This window comes from Zootermopsis nevadensis, unplaced genomic scaffold (assembly GCF_977971745.1).
Source record: "Zootermopsis nevadensis isolate Lab colony 2312 unplaced genomic scaffold, Znev_1.0 Znev_ptg000017l, whole genome shotgun sequence".
In the NCBI taxonomy this organism is placed as follows: domain Eukaryota; kingdom Metazoa; phylum Arthropoda; class Insecta; order Blattodea; family Termopsidae; genus Zootermopsis; species Zootermopsis nevadensis.
In genome coordinates this window covers 16913503-16923346 of record NW_028259149.1, presented here as the reverse complement: position 1 = coordinate 16923346, position 9844 = coordinate 16913503, and the positions used below count along the sequence as shown (strand labels likewise).

Sequence of the window (9844 nt, the reverse complement as noted above, 5' to 3'; positions counted from 1 at the left end):
TTTCTTGAGAAACGACTCATTGAACAAAATATTTATATATGACATCAAGTAGCTTACAGGTCTCATTAGGATCCTTAGCATTGGCTTAAAACATGTTTTTTGTTACGTTTAAAAAAACGCCTGTTGAAATCCAATTAGAAATTGTTTTTATCTGCATTCTTCATGCATCTTCTCACTTCCTTTAATCTCTTTCGTCCTTTCATCTTCTTTCATTCCTCCTGTATTCTTTTCATATCTCTTTCAGCATGTAACAGTCTAGGAACACATCAACCGGTGTTATTATTATTATTATTAGTGTTCTGTCTGACGACAGGTCCATATGAACAGGATCCTTCCATCCTTTTCTCGGACTGGGACCTGTTCATATACGTTCTTGGCAGATGATCCAGAAGTGGTTTGCCATTGCCTTCTTCTGTGTGTGAATGGAGTAATTGTTGGGATGCCACGGAGGAAAACTCCGTGTTGCCTAGACCACGGCCTTGCCCAACACAAGTTATAAATTCGGGCACCGCCGGGAATCGAACCCGAGACCCCAGGATTACAAGGCCAGAGTTCTAACCGCTAGACCACCGTGGCTGTCAACCGGTGTATACTAAGCAATATCAATGTTTTCGTCAACCACACAAAAAGGACTTCTAAAAGTTATTTAATGACATCACCCATGGATAATATTCCGATATCAAGTTTTATTACTGAGAACGTAGGCTTATTTAGTACTTTTGAAGATAAAACACGTGGACACACAGAGTAACAGTTTCGGTGTTTCGCAATATGAGAATATTTTGTGGAAGATTTCGCAAACGTTTAGTACTAAGGAATGTACGCTACACATTCTGGGATAGATGATATGCTGGTGAGTAGTTTACATGTCAATTACAATATCAAACTTACACCGTTCCAAAACTGGAATTTTGCAACAATTTTTAAAAACTGTTAATCATATGAATGTGTGTACATGACAAATGTAGGATCTCGTTACGATCTGCGACATTTACGTAAAGATTCTTCTATATGGCGCCTGTTTAATGAAATATAGAATAAATTAATTTCTGACTTCATGCAGTGTACAATCTGTATATTTGCATCTTTAGATTTGCAACAAATTAATATCAAGACCAAATTCACATACGAATCTCACAAAAATATTCACTGAATATGTACAGTTTAGGCAGCATTTGTAGTACATCTTTAAACAGTTGTTAAATCGGGCCTACGAGTGGAAAATTACCTTATAATTCAACGACGAATGATTTATTTTGTATCCTAACATTTTACCCAGTTTCACACTTTACTCGATACCCTTATTATATTCGTGTCCTTTAGAAATCCTTACAAAAGATGCCTGATGGTAGCATCACTTGTGAAATAGACCATTCTGTCATCTGGCGTCAATACCGAAAACTTTATCAGCCATGCGTAACACATGCGCTCACACACAAATGGTCATGTAGAGTACACTTATTGAGTAACCACTGATTATATTGCGATATAAAACTGATATTAAACCGGAGTAAAATACCTGTTTAAATTCAAGGGGAACCACGCCTTTCATGTATTCTTTCTTACTCATTTCAACCTTCCATTCTTTACAGACCACAACGTTTGTGTTAATTTATCCTCAGGGAAATTAATACTGTTTTCACCGTACGCCCGGCAAGTTCTGGTGTCCAATAAAACCCCCACTCCCGCCCAAATTGTACCCAGCTTTCTTTCCACACATATATAAATGACCGGAGTTTAAAGCTGTATCTATCTAGAGCCAAAGTTAAAATAAGTTGGAGCTTTAAATCTGTGATTCCTGAACGCTTCCAAAGATGTTGCGTTCAGAATTACGAGTAACTTTACCCAAAAACTGGATACTTATTATAAGCAATGTTGGTAACTGTGTAATCCAGTTTTTTCGCCTCGGGTTGAACATTTGGAAACTAGTTCACACAAAAATTCTTTCCTATGTAATAATTCCTCAATTAAATTCCATCGTCAAATCGACAGCTCGCGTATAATAGTTTCCGTGCTCCAGTCTCGCCTCCATCATCTCCACGTGCCAGGATCATCAGGGTCGCCCTTGACCAAGAAACACAATTTCCTTTTGTAGACTGTCTAGAAGCGTCTTGCTCGCTGTAACAACGTCTAAGGCAGCGTTTCTCAACCTATGACACTCGTATCACTGGTGGTACGCGAGCTATGTAAGAAAATCTTAAGATAATATTAAAATAAATAAGTTTTCCCTGAACGCATTTGGTTAGTGTTACGTTCAATGTGTTAAATTAGAATTAGTGGTACGCCAGCGAAAAAGGGGTCAGAACCCCTGGTCTAAGGCATTGTAACAGTGTTTATTTATTAATATTAAACATTGTTAGTTTGTATGATAAATATTTAGAATAAATTCAACTCCTAAAACATCGTATAACAAACAAGAATTGAAAAGTTCGTATGTAGCAGATTTAACCAAACCAAAATAGACATATCACACAGCAGCTAGTCATACAAACATTTATTATGATTCTTTAAATATTAAATACTGTATACCGAAGAATATTTTAAATAAGCATATATTTTAATTATATATTAAATCTTGTCCGTCTAATCACAATAAATTCTTATTAAATATTAAAATATTACAATAATTAACATTTAAAATATTAAATGATGTTCTTTATCGAAATATTCGATTTACATTAGACCATCATTTTTCATGTTTCACGACATGTTTCAGTTCCTACAGTTATTTACATTACAGACTGATACAAAAACAACAAAACGTTCACCCACACTAAAGTCACAATTGAGCATGATATATACACAACAACATCGAGCGTGTTATCAAAAATGGAATAAAAATCTGAAAAAGAACATCATTTGATATCTGGTAAAAATCTGATAAAAATGTACGCTGGCATAATGTATGAAAATTTTATTTGAATTATTTATCGTTTTGAAGCTTTATATAATTATATACACCTGAGGATGGTTCTTTTAGGAACTGAAACATGTCGTGAAACATGAAAAATGATGGTCTAATGTAAATCGAATATTTCGATAAAGAACATCATTTAATATTTTAAATATTTTAAAATGTTAATTATTGTAATATTTTAATATTTAATAAGAATTTATTGTGATTAGACGGAAAAGATTTAATATATACTTATCATATTTCAAAATTAACGCTTAATGTGATATTCGTATTTCTCTCTGAAATTACTCGAAACATTTAAATGATGTTTACAACTGGGCATTTACCCTAGAATGTTTTGGGTAAATTTATTTTATATTTGTGTTAGTCAGTGTAAAGTAAGTTTTAATTCTTTTAAAGACTGCTGATGGTACAAAAACTGGTAATAGACATGAAACCTGACATAAAATGTAGTTCTCGTTAAAACATGCAACGTAGCTTTGTGCACAGTACTAAGCTGTCTGTAGTGTTAATTATTTTGGCAACAGATTAATTTCTGAGAGTAAATGATTGTTTATCTGCGGAGATACATATCTTTAAAATTAACAATATTTCTCAACTGCGGAAATGTATTTCTAAATTCTTAATTAACGTACGAAATTACTAATTAACTGACTGAATGACTAATCAACTGGTAACAATATTCACGGTGCAGTGTCTTTATCGAGTTTATGAACGTTGATCTGGTCAAAATCCCTATATTTTTACAGGAATTGAGTGTTTGTGTCCGTGTTCACAACATGTCGCCACTGGAACCTATTCTGAACTACACGAATCCAAGCGACATTTCAATTTCTCACGGAGACGAATATGAAGATGGCTGTCTTCAGGGATGCTGCGCCGCGTCGTCTGGAGGACCTATGCCGCCTCTGTCACCAGGGCAATCACCAGATTACGCGGCACACCCCAGAAAAGAGTCATCTTCGGATTAATCAAATTCATTGCTTCGAATCTGGATTCTTAGGACATATTTTAATATTATCCTCTAATCTGCACCTTGGCTCGCCAAGAGTAGGTTTAATGACAAAAATATCTGCAAATATCACATTTTCCGCTCATCTAATGTCTCTTTTTCCGTTTTATGGTAACACGTGATGAAAACCTTGATCGTAATACTCCTCAATATCTAAATCTCTCCTCTTTGTCGGATCCAAATAATCTTACAAACACAAACACGGATCTTCGAATATGAAACAGCAAGTTCCGATGTGTGACAAGAAGAATAATTAATTGTGAGGTGAAAACTCATTGACCCTCAGGATCTGGATGGAAGTGGACCAAAGGATGCTGCGTCGAAGTGTGTCATTGGAGTCACGATTACACTTTCAATCAATAGCGGTAGGTGGCGTCATGAAGAGGTGGGAGTGTGAGAGTGGATGAGTGAGGTTCCGGAGACCCCAGGTCGTGCAATGAGATGTGGGTCTCTTCTCTTTCTACACCCACAGCCGCTTTCACTGGCCACCACTTACAACATTTACTCTTCTTGAATTGCTCTTACTACGTACCGAAATTTTCATTTCCTTCCACCTGTATTTTTTGTGTATTTCTTCAGCTTAATAATTTCTTAAATTTCATTGACTTTCTTCCTCATTACCTCCTTTTATTTAGTTTACTTTTATATTGTTCCTTTTCCAGTTATCCCCTCCTTTTTGCCTTTCCATATTCATGTACTTTTTTTTGTTATTTTTAAATACATATTTCCTGTTTAATTATTTTTCCCCCTTTAAATCCTTGTACTACAAATCTCTCTGCTCTTCTCCCATTATCACGTTCATTCTTCCTTTCCTTCATTATACTTCTCTCTATTTTCGTTTCCTTTATTTTCTGTATTTCTGTCTACATAAGATCATCACCAGGAACTTGACAGTGAATGTGTCCTGGTATTCTGTACACAAACACCGTTTACTGTTCGTCGGATGATTTAACATTTCTCCAGGGCACATAAAAGATATCACCAAGTGAGTAACACCCAGACCTTCACCTCAATCCGTTCTGAAATAAAACTTTTAAACTGAATTACCATAAAGAGGTTAGGCTGTATCGATACTTGCACCCTGAAGTGATTATTCTAAACTCCATAGGCAGCAGACCATCCTGACGGAAATTTTACACGATTTTCCTCAGCCTCTCCAATCACATGATCTGAAATGACTGTTTTGTCATAATCACTTCACCCCAAAAACATGTTCGATTCATGTTTAATTCCTCTGTATCTAAAAACATATCATACGATGTTACATGACTTCATAATTTGTTACAACGCCGTAATTATTTATATGTTTCTGGTTTATGTAACAAAGCTGTGGGTAACTCAGAATATACAGCATCAAATTCTATGATAATCCACGATAAATGAATAGGAAAGCATAGGACGAAAGTATTCGTGACCTGATTGAAGTTAATATCACGAAATTTCCCTGAACGGAGTGAGAAATTCAGTGGTTCCTCAAAAACAATTTATATAATATAAAACAGCCTGAAAATCCCTATTTCATCGTGCATAGTTTCCAAGCTACAAAAGTATTCTAACTGGGACTCGAACCTATGAGAGGTTTTTTGTGGTTTTGTTCCTGCAATATCCTCGCCGAAACAAATATGTCTGACCAGGCGCCATTCCTCTATCATGCTTAGTAACCATACCACAGGAACTCGAACTTAGGAGACGTTTCCGGAGTTTTGACTATATTCTTCTCCTGGTCTCAAGAAATAATCATGCCAAATTTAGTGCAAATCGGGTTGTCCGTTCTCGAGCTATAAGCTAACAATTCCAATTATAGACCTATACAAGTACAACAGACTATTGTATAAAAAAACAAGCCCATAACAGGACGTTATTAAGTAAGGAAACCCCAGCTTTATACCCAAATCTGCAGAATTTTGAAACTGGGATCTGGAAAACGAAAATAATAACAGGATATAGACAATTGAACTGAACTGGTCTGCACCACTGACCTAATTCCTCCAAATTAAATAAACAGTTTGCACTCAGTAAGCACATAAGTACACAATCTTGTATGGATTCCTCTACAGTAGCCAACTCGAACAGATGTATTGGCCATGCCCAGCGCTCGAAGGCATTCCAAATGACTCCAGCGACAACCGCTGTGACGCGTAGACTGCGGTAGTCATTAAACTCGGTGACCTACTCGGCCTGTAACGTAGCGGGCGTACTTCGTTCTGGGACACTGATAATGGCTCTTCATTATGACTTACATTTATAACAAATTGTAGGTAAATTTATGGATTTCGTAATAAATTATACCTTTATTGAAGATTTCTGTCTTCATACTCACCGCTGTGAAAACCTCAAATTCTTCAAGACCTAACTGCCTCATACACTTTTTAACGAATATACATACGAAATGAATTAAAATGCAGGGGATAGAATGTTGGTTATTTAAAATCATTTAAAACTCGTTACATGACTGTCTTCTGGAATATTGCACTGTAAATACTGGCCGACGTATCAGATAAGCCACCATCTTCAGGGCGATGGTGAAAAAGGCAATAGGCTTCTCTGAAATGTCGGTCAGCATCTACGAGGCTACACGATGCAACTTCATAGAAGACAAAATCTTCATACTCATCACCGCTACAACGTGAAATCTCTCTTGATTTTTCTTAATTTGAACGAGGTTAACGGGACATGTGTTACGCATGGGGGCGATGAATACTCATAAATGATTCGGTGTAAAACCTGAGGGGGAAGGAGCCGAATGGAAGATCAGTGAGTAGGTGGAGGATAATATTAAAATGTATCTTAAAACAACAGGATGTCAGATTATGTACTGGATTCATGTATATAGAATTCTGTGCCGGGCTCTTATAAACATGACAACATTTGAGCTTTATGAAAGGTGAGGAATTTCATGATAAATAGAATGAATTTTACCTTTTCATATAGATTCTGCTTCACGGGAATAAGAGTTAGATTTGCAGACAAGAATTTTCATTCCAGAAGCGTAATTTTAAGTTCAATATGAAATATAACACCTCTGATATTAACACCAAGTACGCTATGAGTTATTTGGCTGTTTACCAAAATGATTTAACCTACTCTCCATCTTCTATGTTGGCCACGATATTCCTCACGGTCTACTTGATAAAAGACAGGCATATGTCACTGCTACATCAATAGTTATTAGGTCGGACAATGCAGAACCGGTAATCTCTTTCTAGGCCTTTGTTAAATTCAATGTTTAGACACACTTCGAAGCAAGTTCCTTTTGAAACTCAGTAGTCACTGGTCACAAAACAATGTAGCATTTTTCGCGAAATGCTAGCCAAAGACTAGATATGAGTTTCATTACGTCTATGAATGTTGTTTGTCGTGTGTAAACTAAGGACTCCCACATTTCAGTTGAAAGACCCGAATGGAAGAAACTGCTTTGAAAAATTAGGCGCAGATTGTAGAATATTAAAACAAACGGCTAATAAAATTGTATATAGTAAGAATGCGGACTGGATTAATCTGAATCTGTGGAAAGTCCACTGATAAGTTTCTTTAAACACCCAAAAGAACATTCCTAGTTTATAAAATTCCGGAAGTGTAATAACCATTAGCTTGTTCAGTAATATTCTGCTTCATAAAGTTGGTAATTGTAAACTCCGTTTTGGGATTCTGAATATCTACTGTAGCAATATAGGAACAACCTTCCTCTAGCTACATTTACTTCTGAAATCTAGTAATGAGGACTGCTGTAAATCTCCCCACAAATCTAAGCAAAGGCTTTTGTGTATCCAATCTCCAAATTCTAGACACGACCGTGGCCAAGTAATTGGCAATCGCTCCATAATATATGAAGATTTTAATGATTAATTATCGATATGATTAAAAGAATTTTGAGGGGTTTGCACAATTGATTTGAGGGGCAATTCCTGTGACGGAAATCTATTCATATTCGCAAAACGGCCTGTTTTATCTGCATGTAAATTACACCCAACGTAGAGGTCACCATAGAAACATACCAAGAATATATTCACGAAGAATTTTCCGTACTAAAACGATTATCAAAATGTTTGAACATAAACAGACGACCGGAAGATCTGAGTTTTAAATCCGAAGAGTTCGCTAGAAATAAGAAACATTAACACAACTCCATATTTTGGGGTATTACAAGACTTTTATATTTGATCACAAGTTTCTATAATGCAGCTCACATATATAAACCTTAATCCGTATATTTTAATATTATCCTCTCATGCACGCCTGTGTCTCAGTGTAGTACCTAACTGTAAATGTTTCAAATAAAAACTTTATTTACGTAATGTTTTTAATTTATCCACATGCAAGCCATGTCATTGATCTATGATTGGTGCAGAATCATTTAGAAAGTATTTTGGTCTAATTCTATACGATGGACGTTGCAGAAATATCCAGGTGATATTGCTATTATGTAATACAATGTCCTGAGGTTTGGTGTGGTACTATTGTATTTGCTACCAAATTTTTTTAGAATGGAAACCAGCTTCTAAGATATACGAAATATATGAATGTGTGAATTTTATTCATCCAGCATAGGACAGTGACAGAAATCAGGCTCTTGTGAACACGGAAATTAACTTTCGAATTCCATAAAATGCGGGAAATTTCTTGAAGAGCTGAACGAGTATGTTCCTCAAGAAATACTGTGACCTATATGATTAAATATTTTAGTTAATTAGCAAAAAATAATTAACCACTTTAGCTGACATGCAAAGTTTCGGTAATAAACATGCCTACAATGTTAGCTTGTACATATAAAACAACATGAACATGGCGATGGTGCAAAATTGTAAATATATATTAGAATTAATTATGTTAATAAATGTTATTGAATTGCACAGCTGATATTTGTATTTCTTGCTGGACTTAATTTATAGACAGACACATTTAAAGTGACATAGTCACTGTAAATACTTCGCAGAACTCTGTGCTTAGAGGGACCTGACTGCAGCTTTGTTTCATCCAGATACATACAAGAGGAAAACGAAGCGAGAATTAAGACAAAACAAACGCATTCAAAATATTTGTTGGAAAACCTACACGTAGGCAAATGGATCTTAACGACATGAACCTGTATTTTTAATACAGCACCGGCGTGTGAACTTGTTTAAAATTTATTAACTGACCAAATAAAAAAGTAACTTGTATTTATTAAATGTATTCGTGTTCATAAGAATATTTATTACATTCTTGTTACAACATTATTTGTCCCCTAGAAACGTTAAGGAATTCACAAATATTTCATTTATTTTTAAGAGATGGTAAAGTTGCGTCATATTGTGATATAATAAATATATATTATTTAAATCTTGTCCGTCTAATCACAATAAATTCTTATTAAATATTAAAATATTACAATAATTAACATTTAAAATATTTAAAATATTAAATGATGTTCTTTATCGAAATATTCGATTTACATTAGACCATCATTTTTCACGACATGTTTCAGTTCCTACAAGAACTATCTTCAGGTGTATGTAATTATATAAAGATTCAAATCAATAATAACTCAGATACAATTTCTATATATTATTTTAAATTTTAAATGTTAATTATTGTAATATTTTAATATTTAATAAGAATTTATTGTGATTAGACGGACAAGATTTAAATAATATATATTTATTTTTAATTTATTTGTCTTTGTTATGTATGCTTTTGGTTTATTTTTTGTGTTTCCCCCTTGTCTTCTTAATTCTGTTTCCATTTTCGTTTCTCTTTATTCTACTTTTGCTTTGCATTTTCAGTTCTTTATCTTATTCCTTTGTTTTCTTTGAATTTTCGTTGTGCTCTCCCCTACTTCCTTGTATTCTTTCCCTCTTTTCTTTGTGTGGTTTCATATTTCTTATTTATTTTCCTTTTTACCTACACACTCATTTCAATCGGAACACATCCTTCCA

General features: G+C 34.7%; 1 long non-coding RNA gene across 3 annotated transcripts in view; it reads right to left on the bottom strand.

Annotated features, from left to right (window-relative positions):
* The window catches only part of LOC110829473 (uncharacterized), a 414372-nt gene that overhangs the window by 132670 nt on the left and 271858 nt on the right, over positions 1 to 9844 (bottom strand). The gene's annotated exons all lie outside the window — the stretch shown is intronic.